Source organism: Macrobrachium rosenbergii, chromosome 15 (assembly GCF_040412425.1).
Source record: "Macrobrachium rosenbergii isolate ZJJX-2024 chromosome 15, ASM4041242v1, whole genome shotgun sequence".
NCBI lineage: Eukaryota > Metazoa > Arthropoda > Malacostraca > Decapoda > Palaemonidae > Macrobrachium > Macrobrachium rosenbergii.
In genome coordinates, this window is record NC_089755.1 from 39539191 (window position 1) to 39555307 (window position 16117).

At 34.2% G+C, this 16117-nt stretch overlaps 1 long non-coding RNA gene across 1 annotated transcript; it reads right to left on the minus strand.

Moving 5' to 3' along the window:
- Positions 1 to 1212: 1212 nt before the first annotated feature.
- On the minus strand, positions 1213 to 4592 carry LOC136846577 (uncharacterized). Its single transcript, XR_010855452.1, has 3 exons — positions 4376 to 4592; positions 2932 to 3080; positions 1213 to 1453 (listed from the first exon to the last, which is right to left on the minus strand). It is a non-coding gene; the product is annotated as an uncharacterized lncRNA (long non-coding RNA).
- Positions 4593 to 16117: the final 11525 nt, after the last annotated feature.

The window sequence follows — 16117 nt, forward strand, 5'->3', positions numbered from 1 at the left end:
GAAGTGGTTGTTTTGACTTCTGTCAAAGTAAACCAACTCTAAATTTATACTCATCCCAAAATAAGAATCTATAATTTTACTCCAGTTACAGTAACGACTTGGTCTTTCAGAGAGAGAGAGAGAGAGAGAGAGAGAGAGAGAGAGAGAGAGAGAGAGAGAGAGAGAGAGAGAGAGAAAATTTGCATTAAACCCATCTGTAATGTTCAACGTCTGTAGGCCAGGTGAAGGCTTCAGTTGGTTATTCCAGTTGGTGCCATATCCAACTGCCCCTACCTAAAGTATTTATCCTAACACTTACCAACCATACGTCACCTAAGTACTTTTTTTGTTAACCTTTCACAAAATTTAAAATTACCCTACTTTTTAAAGTAATTCATAATTAAATCACGAGAAACTCCTTTTTATAAGTTAAACCAGATATCTTTAGTTTGCAGTTTCCTTTGCGTAGAACGCTCAAAATATTTCACTACGTCAACGGATTAGCAAAGTCAATAAGCTTTCATATTACCGTAAAAATCTTGTCCTCATGCTCAGATATGTTATTTACTTACATGCAACCTGTACACCATCTCAGTGTCAAGCAACAATGATTCACCAAGTATTTAACACTAAAGTATTTATATCAATATCCTGTTAAACTATTTGCTGATGGTCAAAAGTTCACCGTAGCTTAATAGACTGGCATTTAAACCTATATAAATCTTAATCTAAATGGCTGATAGTCGACAGCTATCCTAGGTTACCTCTAGTTCATTACTCCACTAACGCTTTATTTAATTTTTGTTCAGAAACACTAGCCTCAGGCATATTTTAGGTTATAATACAATTTGCCCAGGACTTAAGATTTTTCCATTTCGTCTGAGGCGAGACCAGTTATGCTATTAAACTATTTCGTTCACAAGTCAGCTCTTTTCAACGATCAGAAATTTTTCCACCAAGTATTTCTTCAGCATGGTTTTTCATTTTGCCATTGTGAGATATGAAATTTCATTTTTCTAAAATTAAAAATTCAATATTTGAAACTTTAAAAATTTGTTTTCAATTTTTAAGTTAATTCCAAATATGCATTTTGCAGATACCTGCTAAGCAGTATGCATGCTCAGGGATTAAAATGCTAATTACACCCTTATTTGCATTTAAAAAAATTAATACCCTATCATTATGGGTCTACAACCACTGAATTAAGACATGAAAGGGGACATTAGGTGCAAGTTCATTTACAACTGATTTATTAATTTATCAAGTCGAGATAGTCAAAACCTTTGTCTTAACATCCATGTGCCGTGCCTTGACTACTGAAGACTCCAAAATGTGCAAGCAATAAAATTCTGCCTGCCCTCACCTTTGAGTATTTAAAACTTCTTAACCACTGGTAGCGATGTTGCCGAGGACAGCTTTGTCTAAAATACACCTGCTTGAATTACCTGCAGCGGCCTTTGTTTCATCCAACTCCCTGAAATTACAAGACAGTGGCAGAACGGGTTCTTCGACCTAATCTCGCAAATGTTCATGTTACCCAAAACACTTACGATAACCAGAGCTATGGCAACCTTCAGAAATTTAATATTTCAAAATTCTACTTTAAACTTTAACATTAGCATTACTTTAGAAATACACTTACTAGGAAAGTGTCTGAATTGGGACCTTGAAAGCTTTAAACTATCTTATATTTTAAAAGGAAAATGTTTAAATTGGGACCTTACAAACTTTAAAAGTTATTTTAATTTCTAATTTTTTCAAAAGGACAGAACTACTGAATTGAGACCCTAAAAGCTTTATCCCATCTGAAATTCTATTTTTTTTTTTTCAAGGAATAAAGTTAAACTGGGACCCTGAAAGCTTTACACTGTCTGAAACTAATTTTTGGAAGGAAAGGATTGAACTGGAACCTTTAAAACATTACACCATCTTAAAATTTATGTAGACAATTATCTAGGGCTAACAACACTAGCTTTTTACCATAATGGGGTTATAAGTGCACGTTCGGCCTTAGATGGGCTAAGGGTGCACGTTCGGCCTTAGATGGGCTAAGGGTGCACGTTCGGCCTTAGATGGGCTAAGGGTGCACGTTCGGCCTTAGATGGGCTAAGGGTGCACGTTCGGCCTTAGATGGGCTAAGGGTGCACGTTCGGCCTTAGATGGGCTTCGAAGATGGGCTGGGTGCATCGTTCGGCCTTAGATGGCCAAGGCTTCGCCCAAGATGTGTGCACGTTCGGCCTTAGATGGGCTAAGTGCACGTTCGGATGGGCTTAGATGGTTCGGCCTTAGATGGGCTGCACGTTCGGCCTTAGATGGGCTAAGGGTTCGGCCTTAGATGGGCCATGGTACGTTCGGCCTTAGATGGGCCAGGGTGCGTTCGGCCCAGATGGGCTAAGGGTGCACGTTCGGCCTTAGATGGGCTAAGGGTGCACGTTCGGCCTTAGATGGGCTAAGGGTGCACGTTCGGCCTTAAATGGGCTACTGATCATATGACAAATTTAATATCCTAAAAACTGCACTGTCTCACTTAAATGACATTAAAAGCCACAAAGTGAAAAATTATTGACTTTCTTTCAAATCATGAATTTTCAACTACGTTAACTGACAATATTACGATAATTCCATGTGTACTAAGTCAAAACTATGGCAAAAATTATATCAGAACAAAAAATTAAAGTTAGCATATGCATTGAAAGTAAGCTTTTTTAAGTAAGCTTTTTTAAAAGTAAGCTTTTTTAAAAGTTACGTTAACCCAAATGTATAGTGACTACCTAGCGTTCTAACCTAAGACCTGAAAGAAAAACAGTTTAAAACCGCCCATGTGCTGCCGTAGGTCTTAAGACTAACGGATAGCAACATGGAAGGGAACTCCACCCCTGCAGGGATGGAGGTAAAAAGAAAAAAAAAAAAGTTGGAGAGAGTTCAACTCACATCCATTGAAAGACTTCTTACCTGGTGTATATTTTCCTCCGGAGTTAGACATTTTTCCCCTCAATGTTTTGCCAAAAAGTGAACTTCTGGGCTGTGCTTGCAAAGCATTTAAAGTTTTTAAGTTCTCAGGTGCCAAACTTCACGTATCTGAAACCTTGCTGTAGCCATTTCTGAAAATACATGGAAACTAATATTCTTGCAGTTAAAATAAACTAGCACTTAAAAATTTGATTTTTAGGAGTAAATGTTTCCTTTTATGAGAAGGAATTAAGTTTATTCATGCAGATAAACTATAGCACTTACTTTTTATGCTTAATTATCAGAAAAGTCAACATTCAATATCCAACTTACTATAAAAAAAAACGGTAGTTTACTGAAGGCTTATTACTCAAGTAAACCAGTTAACTGCGTCACACCGCTACAAATGTTTGAGACTAGAATTGCAGTAACCTAGTGTAAAAACGGTAAAAGATGGAAAACTTCTAGCAAGCTGCCTCTCGCTTGATTTAAAAAGATGGGGATTCTACTTCCGTTCGAGTAGCCAATCGCTTCCCCAGAAACCTAAATATAATGGTGATTCTATATAACTAGAGATACCGCTTGTTTTTGAATGCAGAAATGGATATAATGCAGCACAGTGAGATCTCCCCAAGATAATTTAACATTTTTACCATCTTTAGTTTATGCTTTCACGAGGGGCTGGTACTTAATACTATGTCTCACGGGGTTTTTCTGCAGAATTGCTTATTTGATCAATTCTAACACTTTGAACAACCTAGTTTATTTTAATTTTAAGAAAAACAACTACTGTAGTCTACCGGGGCTGGAAATCTGATGCAAATACAGCATTCAAGTTGTATAAAAGGTTAACAAGTTAACTGCATTAGTTTGGTAAACACTAAACTTCAAGACTCGAAGTTCAAAATTAAATTAGCTATGCAACTCAGAACTCAAAATCTATAGAAAATTTCCTAGAGTTGTGTCAAAGCTCAAAGAAATTCAAGACCAAGTCCGTCCTGAAAATAGTTCATTTAGTAGCATGGCTACCGCATACCTATCACGCTGTAGGGTTGGTTGCACGAATCAAGCTATCTTTCAAGTTAAGCTATGCTTAAGCAGTTACGAACAAAAATAGCCAAGCTATTTACGAAAAACCGATGGACTATCGGGTTTGTCCGGAATTAAAAAAGGATACAGCAAAACAAAATTAAAAGTTAAATATTTAAAAATTATAAAAATTTAGCAAAACTGCTAATAATAAAGATCAAATAGCTACAATTCAACAAATCTTTATATTCAATAGTAACAATCATAACTAGCAAGTAATGCAGTTAAGAGTTCACCCATTGAATAATGGTAAACTAAATTTAAAAATTAAAATTACACCATAAAGTTTCACAACTTAAATGCAAGCCAAACTTCTCGAACTAAAAAATAAAAACAATAATAAGCAAATGCAACTTACCGATAATAGTGGATTCCAGTCAAAAGGAACTACCAACGTCCACCGAAAATCATCTCGAAAACTCTTCTGGAAATTCTCGAATCTCAAAATCCCCTTGAAAAACTGAAGTTAATTGCCGTTATGGTATTGCTAGTCAAAACTCGCTTCACAAAGTCCAATTTTGGGACACGCGAGACCTCAGCAACTCACTTCGTCGGAAAAGAAATGAAAATAGGACGCGCAATCTTTGAGTTACACTTGAAGTCGGTTTTCATTGACGTCACTCCAGAAGGCGTGTTAGTCCAATGTTTCCAGCCAAGGACGCTGAACACCAGAAAAAGAAAAGACGGCCTTTTACGGAATAAAAAAAAACTACGTTGATTTTCTACTACGAATAAATCTGCAGACGAAAACATTTATATATTAGAGCACTGAGAAAATGTGTATCATTTAGACTGTAAATGACGTGATTAAATCATTTCATTATTAATGAAAAAAAAATGGAATTTAAATTAAGAAAGCTATTTATGAATGAAAACGCGCGAATAAAAATGATGACAATTTTAATATATGAATTGGGCGCATAAATATATTTATGGAGCAAACGAGATGGAAGTAACACCGGCATAAACAGGAAACTTAAACGAAATTAATTAGCCAAATATTTTCAAGGAAAAAAAAGGCATAGCATATAACGTAAAAAACATTAGCTATAAAACTTACATAGGATTTCATTTGGATGAAAAAAGATATCAATAATGAGCAGGTATTTAATGAGGTATATATATATATATATATATATATATATATATATATATATATATATATATATATATATATATATATATATATATATATATATATATATATATATATATATATACTTCCTTCCACTGTTCTCAGAAGTAAGTACTTTCTTTAAGATGAACTCTTTTGCTTTCAGAACCTATTTAATAATTATTTTTCATAAAATTCCTTACAACAATAATGATAAAACCGCACCACACTCTTTCCAAACACGAATATAGTTCCTTTTATAGCTGCCCCAATTCCGTACTAAAATCAAGAACCAGTTCTATCACCAGAATGTACTAAGGTTATCTAGGGTTTTTCAGAAACCTCATTTCATCTAATCGTACGCCATCACATCTAGTCAACACGATTACTCCCAGTCCACTTCATTGTCAATTATGTAATTTCCTTAAAGCCTCGAAGCTTACGTCACGTGATCATGACACGTGACACGGGGGAGCGAACGATCACGGGTCGTGTCCCACGTGGGGATAAGCTTGTCCTTTAAGGCTAAAGGGACTTGACGTCTCTGCCAGACTTGATTAATCGGTTAGGTGGGATTGGTCAGGTGTCTGTTTCGATCGAGTATTAGTTTCTTCAGCGTCCCCAAAGGAAGGCGTGAATACGATAAAATTGACTGTTATATGCACCATTTAGCTCTACACATGACGAAGTTCTGTATGTGAAAATGAGTGTGTAAACGTTAATCAAATATATTTACTGAAATTTACGTAGATTTTGTAAATAATTTAATAGTTTAGATATTGTTCGTATACTTACATCATTTGCTAGGAATAAAAACTATAGTATGGGAAGTTTATGATGAGAGAGAGATGGGGGAGACCCGCCATCTGAGACTAGACATCATTTCTACAATATTTTTCATTCAATAACAATAGATTCTACACTTCTGAATATGATATAACAGTATATTAAAAAAAAGAACAATACAAGACACTTCCGCAATCAGTAAAGAACAAGAAAAGACAGCATCTCATACATATACGAGTGAATACCTACTCCCAATTAACTTTTTCCTCTTCAATACACATGTAATTAATCATCCACTCCATACAAACTCGTACACAGAACCAAGAAGAAAGAGGAACCTCTTTCATTCATAATTGAAGCAACGCAGCGCCATTCAAAACGTATCAAAGAAAAGCGAAAATAATTTGGTATCCTCCGAGGAATCTTCCGTCACCCGGCTTAGCGGGACGGAGTGAAAGGCGATGAATGGACGAAGCCCAAAAAGATATAAAAATTTAAAAGAAAAAAAAAACTCTTTTAAACAAAGGCCTTGTATGGCATGTTGTATCCGCGTCGGGATAATGAAGGATGGAGACAGGACTCCCATTTCCCTTATGGATAGAAAGAAGCCCTTGGTGGAGGAGGGAAGCCCCTGCTGGAGAACGAAGTGAATTGGATGGAAGGACTGGAGGAAAGAGATTGACTCGCCCATTAAAACTTTACGTCCTGCGGAGTCTCTCCGATATTCGGGCCTCTCATACTTCTGTTTGGTCGTCTGTCTCTGCTGTTGCCTTTGTGAGGATGTCATTTCTCATTGCGCTTTATAATTAAGGGTCCTCCCTGCCACCCCCGCCTCTCTCTCTCTCTCCTCTCTCTCTCTCTCTCTCTCTCTCTCTCTCTCTCTCTCTCTATATATATATATATATATATATATATATATATATATATATATATATATATATATATATATATATATAAATATATATATATATATATATAAATATATATATATATATATATATAATATATATATATATATATATATATATATCGATAACAGGAAGAGGACACACACAGATGTACACAAGCTGTCTTTATTCAAACGGTTCGTAATTGTCCACATATTTACATCATCAGGGTTGTTAAAATGAAGCATAAAATTCTCTGCAAAATCGTAAAAACTAAAACTAAAAATTAAGAATTGAAAAAGCTGAAAATTGTTCTTACAAAATTTGAAAAATATATACAACGTTGAAATTAAAGGAATTAACGAAATTTTAAGAACATATACATTAAAATGAAAGGTAACAGAATATACAGTAAACTAAAAATGAAAATAGCAGTGAACAGAGCTACGGAGCAAAAGATTAAGGACCGACCTAGAGGAGTGACAGCGTTAAACTAAACGTAAACATAAATAAAAACAATACCAGTCAAGACAAATACAAAGGGGAGGAAGACTTATGTGTTAACGACGGAACAAGTTGTTTAACAAAAAGTGATTCCAGAATAAGGTCTTGAGGGTTGGTGGTATGGCTTATAATGCAGAAGCCTTTATTACTAATATGCATTTTACAAATTTTCGAGTGGTTTCTAATATTCGAATGTTCTGGGTTTGAAATTCTGCTACCAGTACGAAAACTTACGCCACGATGAGAAGCAATAAGCACCTTAAGGAGTCTGCTGGTGGATCCCACATAGGTCCCTGTTTGACATTCAGGGCAAGGATACCTATAAACAACACAGGAGGACATATAAGGTGATAATGCTCCATATGTATATATATATATATATATATATATATATATATATATATATATATATATATATATATATATGCATTTTTATACATATATGTATACATACATACATATATATATAGGCTATATATATGTGTATATATATATATATATATATATATATATATATATATATATATATATATATAAATATATATAATCACAACTAAAACTATATAAATCCTTGTGCAGTATATTGTTACCTAATCAATGCAAATTCAAATTTAAATTAAAATCTTAATTCCTGCGAAAATATACTGCATGTCTACACTGAAGAAAAAATTAAACATGAGAGGTGTAGGCTATAGTTAAAGTTACTGCCTTTTAGTACTAGAGAAGACCACTCTATACTTAAAGCCTAAGAATTCTTTAAATCTAGGTTACATGATTTAGATTGTTTGGCAGTAAATCTTACTTTTTAAAGTGTTATTTCTAATATCTCTTATATAAATATGGAACTAGGTAATGTCTTTAAATTACTTTCCGGTCACATACCACAGATTTTGGTAAAGAAAAGACTCTTGGTATATTTTGTATATTACAATCTCTAACAATGTCGTTCTGGAAATCAATTATTTCACTGCAGATGAGTGAGGATACCCACTAGGGAAACATCTGAACATCCTGTTCCAATAAAAGTTGACACTGATAACTGATTAGTTCCTCACTGGAATTGGTACCGTTCCCGGCTAACTCTGCTGGTACAGGTGAATAATTACGTACATCATGGAGCTTAGCGTTTATTCAAGTTAGACAAAAAGATTAATCAAAATTTTATTCTTGGTTAGACAGATAAAAAATTTAACTTTTTACAACAAATAGCATAGTTTACGTCTATATGTATTATACACGCACACACACATATATTATATATGTATATATATATATATATATATATATATATATATACATATATATATATCATATATATATATATGAGATATATATATTTGCCATAAAAATCTCTTGTATAGATGACGTATGACTAAAATGGGTTTGGCTTGCTAACTATTTCAAGATTCTTATGCCATAGTTTAGGTTGATGATTTAGACATCTTGCAAAGTAAATCGTATCACTTTTATCTGGATGACTAGACAAACTCAATTCCTCCGAAACAATTCCCACTTGTCTAGTAAATACTACTTTCAACTTTGAGTTGGTGAAGATAAAACGCCGGCCGGGAATTACTGCATAGTTGACATGTATTTATTCTTGAATATGTCATGTGTTTTCCTTCCTGTTTTTCATCAGTAATCATTTAAGCTTAAAAGTTAATCTAATCTAAATCTACAGAGTTTACGTCTTTTCAGAAATAAAGGCAGTTATCATTTATCTCTATTTCTCGATAATGGGTGACCACCCTCGTTTGCCTTCCGAAAGTAGCAGTTCAAACATTTATTGGTCGCCCACATCCTTACCAATCACCATAACAGAAGCTGAGCTGATCCGGTATACCTTTTTCTGTCTCTGAATTATTACTATCATGACCACTATTATTATTATTATTATTATTATTATTATTATTATTATTATTATTATTATTATTACTGACACCTTAAATATAAGGCTGTACCAGTCATGAAACTAAAAATACAGTAGAATGATTTGAATAGTCAAATTAATACAACGAAATGCATGAAATGGAATGTCAATATGATTCAATTTATCATTCAGTGTATTTCTAAACAATTCAATTTATCATTCAGTGTATTTCTAAACAGAGACTTTATGAGGTGGTCGCGTTAGTCCAACGGGAATTCGTTGCTTCTCTGATCAATATATAATTCAACATTAAACCTGTGAACAAAATGACAGTGATCTAGGCAATCATCACCATCTCCTATAGTATAACTGTCCAGTAACCTATCGTTATAAAGTAGTTAATCTTTGGTGAAAGAAGGATCTTTAATTTAAGGCGTTCATAAGAAGCACAAGATGTGGAGTATCTTCTGTTCAAAATGTAATTTTAAAAACTTATGGATATTAGCAAATTAATACAACGCACTTAACCTAAATGACTTCAATTTTAATAATGAATGTGACGACTGAAAACGAAATTTCCCAATCTGCCTTTTTTTTTGTACAGTAATTAGCTATGTTAACTTCAGACCCAGAATAAACCTTATAAACGAAAGATCCCTGAGAGAGAGAGAGAGAGAGAGAGAGAGAGAGAGAGAGAGAGAGAGAGAGGAATTTCGCACATCATACAATACTCTCTCATTACCCTCCCTTGTAAGCATTCCCTTATCTGCAAAAGTTTTCAGTTTTCTTTGATCGAAAGCCGGATGAGAGAGAGAGAGAGAGAGAGAGAGAGAGAGAGCCTTGCAATACAACCTCAATCATGACACGGGCAGAATTGTCAAAACAGATTACGGCTGATTTTTTAATAGGGTATGGAGGAATGATTGGGGTGGGAGGGGGGGAAGAACCTTCAGAGGTAAATCAGCCCGGTTTCAAATTGCATCCTCAGCGTTCCCATTTGGCTAGCATTTTCCCATCGACTTGATTGTTAGGTTAGCTTAACAAAGCTTTTTCCTTTTAAATTTCCAAGGAAAATGCTTACTTTTCCCTTCTGATTATTTAACGCGTTTATGCCATCGTAGTGCTTACTCTTTATAACGCATTTTTCTTATGCATGATCCTCTCCAGTGTGGTCATATTTGCCTAAAATTTTTATTTCTATAACATAGAGAATAAAAATGGCGCAGTAGAACAAAATTATTTTAGAAAATGTACGTAAGTGCATCGAAATTTAGTTCATCATTTTATCAAAATAGCTCTCATTGATGAAAACAATGATTTTGCAACACATGATCTTCCACTGAAGCTTCCATAAATATCGATGGCATTTTATTTTTGGTTCAATGAATGGAAAATCAAGAAAAGCGGCACTTTTTGCAAGTTTCATAGAATTTTTCATATAACTGGCTTGTTGATAATGATTTTCTCTCAAAAATAAGAGGGAAAATCCTGAAATTAAAGAGTAACCGTGCTTTGTAGGTAAAGGTATATAATTATATAATATATATATATATATATATATATATATATATATATAAATATATATATATATATAAATATATATATATATATAATATAGTTATATATATATATAATTTATATATTCTATATAAAATTTTATATTCTATATTTACTACAAAGCAAAAATATTTTTACCATTCACGATAGTTGCCTTCAAACTGACAGTATGTTGTATAATATATAAATATAAATATGTATATATATATAACATATATATATATATATATAGTATATATGTATATATATAATATATATATATATAAATATATATATATAATATATATATATATATATATGTATATATATATGTATATATATATATATATATATAATATATATATATATATATATATAGTCTGTGGGTTTTGTAAACTGAAGTAAACGGCAACTAGAAAATATCTTAATATTTTTCATGTTTACAGAAAAACAGATTTATTAGAAAACACTTTAAAAGTAAATGCAGGAAAAATGCTAAAATTTTACAATGAAAGGGCGCTTGACTGTCGAATTTCAACGTCCCTCAAGGAAAATCTTTTACCAGAAATTATCTGTCGTCATTTAGACAAGACGATATCGTTATTTGTTTCTGGGGTCCATCGTCCTTGACCTGAGGCATTACCCACGTCATCGTCAGGAATGACGTCAATAAAAAGCAACTTCAGTGGACACAAATTATTATCATTATCATCCTAGTAATTAGTTTCAGTGTGCTGGATGACAAGCGAAACGCCCTTCTATCCTTACGATGAGTGTGATTTGAGAACTGGTTTTATTCCTTTGCGGGTGATTCGGGCATTCTTCTGGCATGTTTTCAATGGCCTTTAAATCTAGTCAAAATTTTGTGAAGGATGTAGGAAGGATTCATTTAGAGTAATTCTTTGACATAGTTTTATGTGAAAGGCTCCGCTCATCCCTAAACTTCCAGGTGGGTGGTTCCCTCATTAAGTGCATAGTTGGGGAAGGTTGTAAGGAAGCTTATGAAGAACTTTTCAATTTACTTCATGAAATTGTTCATAGCTTGCTGTAAGTTCACATGCGTCAACTGGGTGGCTAGAAAAATAATCGGTGCCGAAGTATTTGCTTAAATTTGCTTGTATTGGTGCTTCCTAGTAACTCGTATTACGGGATAGGGTTTTTATACCTGCGTCAACTGGATGGCTAAAAAAAATAATTGGTGCCGAAGTATTTCTTTAAACTTGCTTATATTGGTGCTTCCTAGTAACTTGTATTACGGGATAGGGTTTTTATCTAGTTGCTTTTCAGTGTGAGCTTTTAATTTTGTGTTAATTAAAGTAAACTTAAAACTAGAATTTTTCTAGTTTTAATTAAATTTACAGAAACTACTGTGAAACATTAAACTGTCATCAAAGTGATCTGGAGTATCACTTATACTAGTCTAAAGCTGTTTTCATTTCAGGTGAATTCTGGAGCAGTGTTTTCAAGAATGCGCGTTCAGATGTAGTTTCCGGCACAACTGACCTCCTCAAAATAACTGTCGTTTAAATGCCCTGAAACAGTTTGTGTGGGCTCAGTCATAATGGACAATGCCTGTGTATTTTCAAGGTTATCCGCTTACACAGCTCATGCATTGAAGCAGTAATATGAAGCTATATTTCAATACTAAAGTTTCATGTTAATTGTTAAATATATTGAAAGAATGCAGATTTCTATGTTTTTTTGTTTATTTTCAAATACTGAATGCAGATTTTTTTTTTGTTTTCAGCTATTTGAAGATAAATATAAATACTAAATATATTAAGAACATTGAAAGAATGCAGAAGTTCTGATTATCACTACTTTCCTGAGACCATTCTCTTCAAATGTTCATGGGATTAGAATAATTTTTTAAAATTGGGAAGCTTCTCGAGACTATTCTCTTCAAATGTTCATGGGATTAGATTAATTTTTTAAAATTGGGAAGCTTCTCTAAGAGAAGCCTATGTTGAAGCGGTGAAGTTATGACTGGAGTACCTGAATTAACAAGTGGTTCACTTGGCGTATGACATACTATACATTGGTTAATAATACACTTAAGCGCACTGTATATTAGAAGCATAAGTCTTTATATCCCTCCCAAATTAAGTCAGAAAACTAATACTAAAATACCTAACAAATTAATTGACAGTGCAATGTAGTAAACAATGTTGGATGTCTTAAGAAACAGTGGGCAATTGTCTTGCTCTACATGTACAAGAAGCCAGTGGATGAAGTATAAGAAACAGTAGGCAATCGTCTTGCTCTACATGTACAAGAAACCAGTGGATGAAGTATAAGAAACAGTAGGCAATCGTCTTGCTCTACGTAACAAGAAACCAGTGGATGAAGTATAAGAAACAGTAGGCAATCGTCTTGCTCTACATGTACAAGAAACCAGTGGATGAAGTATAAGAAACAGTAGGCAATCGTCTTGCTCTACATGTACAAGAAGCCAGTGGATGAAGTATAAGAAACAGTAGGCAATCGTCGCTTTAAGCTCTACATGTACAAGAAACCAGTGGATGAAGTATAAGAAACAGTAGGCAATCGTCTTGCTCTACATGTACAAGAAACCAGTGGATGAAGTATAAGAAACAGGCAATCGTCTTGCTCTACATGTACAAGAAGCCAGTGGATAAAGTATAAGAAACAGTAGGCAATCGTCTTGCTCTACATGTACAAGAAACCAGTGGATGAAGTGTAAGAAGCAGTAGGCAATCGTCTTGTCTACATGTACAAGAAGCCAGTGGATGAAGTATAAGAAACAGTAGGCAATCGTCTTGCTCTACATGTACAAGAAACCAGTGGATGAAGTAAGAAACAGTAGGCAATCGTCTTTGCTCTACATGTACAAGAAACCAGTGGATGAAGTATATAAGAAACAGTAGGCAATCGTCTTGCTCTACATGTACAAGAAACCAGTGGATGAAGTATAAACAGTAGGCAATCGTCTTGCTCTACATGTACAAGAAGCCAGTGGATGAAGTATAAGAAACAGTAGGCAATCGTCTTGCTCTACATGTACAAGAAACCAGTGGATGAAGTATAAGAAACAGTAGGCAATCGTCTTGCTCTACATGTACAAGAAGCCAGTGGATGAAGTATAAGAAACAGTAGGCAATCGTCTTGCTCTACATGTACAAGAAACCAGTGGATGAAGTATAAGAAACAGTAGGCAATCGTCTTGCTCTGCATGTACAAAAACCAGTGGATGAAGTATAAGAAACAGTGAGCAATCGTCTTGCTCTACATGTACAAAAGCCAGTGGATGAAGTATAAGAAACAGTAGGTAATCGTCTTGCTCTGCACATATTACAAAAAACCAGTGGATGAAGTATAAAAACATTTTACACTAATTGTCTTGCTCTACGTGTACAAGAAGTCTTGGGTATTCTTAAATCATTTTTAAAGTGACCGGTGAACAATTTTACGAGATCAGTCTATATGAATAAAGGTAGTAAACGTTGCCAGGAGGTATGGAAATAACATTGATTACGAATGAAAAATACTCTTGGGACAATGGTCGTGCTTTTGAAACTTATCGTAATGAACTTAATTTTGAGGATCTATAAATTCTGAGGATCTATAACCCTACATTACTAATGAAATGTTTATGGGCGCAAGGTATTTTTTCCCTGGAAACATTCGCTAACGGCTTAAGCTTAGGTACTGCAACGAATTGCGTTAAGGTAGACCTTTGCTAGGGTTGAGTGGTTAACTAGGAAAATCTGAAGTAAAAATCTGATTGACTTTGACTCTCTAACATGGTAATAAAATGTTAAATATAAACTTAAGGCATTGAAATTCCTGACAAAATTGGCAAGTTATTTGGATGCAGGAAGCACGATAAACTGTCATGGATGCAAGAGGCATGACAGTTGAAGCATGAAAAACTGTCAATCTCATTTTGAAAATATGTAGTTACGCAAAATTGTCTGTAGTTACGCAAAATTATGACTGAAGTTGACATCATATAAGGCTGAACATCCAGTCTGAGAATTTATTACATAAAGCAAAAATGCTAAAACTGAAAGATTAAAGTTTAGGCAAATTTCTTCTGGCCTTGCCAAGTTCAGAATAACCTACTGGCGTGGTTAACCTGTTAAGTATGCATTTTGTATAGTATTCTGACGCACTGGCAGGACTCTTCTACAGTAGAAACTGATTTGTGAATGGATATCCATCTTCTCAATGGATATCCATCTTGTCTTAGTCTCGAATGTTTTCTCCTATGGCTCTTCTTGATAGTTCTAAAAGTGCTGAATAATGTTACCCGAACTTACAAATTTTATGGTGGTTTCTGCATTTACCTAATATTATATTGAGGAAAAATGCCACAAATCCAAGGAACACCAGGCCTTTAGAGAATAAGAACCTCAAAACTAGTTATTACAAATAGACATAACATTAGAACAAGACAGAAGTATAATACATTAAAATCACTCAAGACACGAACAATACCACCCCCACTGCGCGGTTAATGGTTCATTATATTGTATAAAATCTATAGGAGTACCTAAAACTGAATATTTATTGGAAGACACCACAGGAAAGACTGCGGAGAAATTTAAGAGGCCCTTTGCGTCACAAGGAAACGGAGGATTGTCTTCCCTAACCTATTTTAACAATTAATGTGGTTAAAAACGCCTGGTACCTAATGATTTGAATTTACCTTATCAATCCTATCTTAGCGCAACGCCGCACAACCTTGTCCAGTTTAGTTTTAGGTAACAACGTTGTTTACTAGACAAATATCAAGGTTATTTCTCGGTCAATGTACGAAGGTTACAAATGCATCAAACACAGTCATTTGAAACAAATACTTCGTAGAGGAAGCAAATAAAATGATTTAAGCTGCGATGAGGATTAGAAATAAAAGTTCAATTTGTTGTCAAAACTAAACTAGGTTTTTCGGGAAGAGAGGAATGGATGTTTCCAAAGTTTTCCTCGATCACGTAAATTATAGCATTAAACAGAATGAGAAAACAGCTTGCAAAATAAAGTCGTAACTGAACTCATGTTAAGTTGTACCTCAAGTTTATTGGCAGCGCAGGAAATCCGGGTTTCTCTTACCGAAAAACCTAGTTTAGTTTTGACAACAAACTTCCCGATATGAATCGACCTTGAAGTATGCTACACCTACAGCAAAGAATTTCCCAGCCAACGTTTGCAGCAGCGAACTAAACTTTTATTTCTAATCTTCATCGAAGTCTAAGTCATTTTGTTTTCTTTTACTCTAACCTTTTAAACCTTTTAGCAAATCCTCCTCAGTATAAAATGGCATGATAGTTACGTAATGTTACAATATCAAGGCGAAATTTACAACCAACGAAGTATTAAAATAACATCCAGACTGACAGTAAAGGATAAGAGATGTTCATTTTCCAAGACTGTATTCCTAGG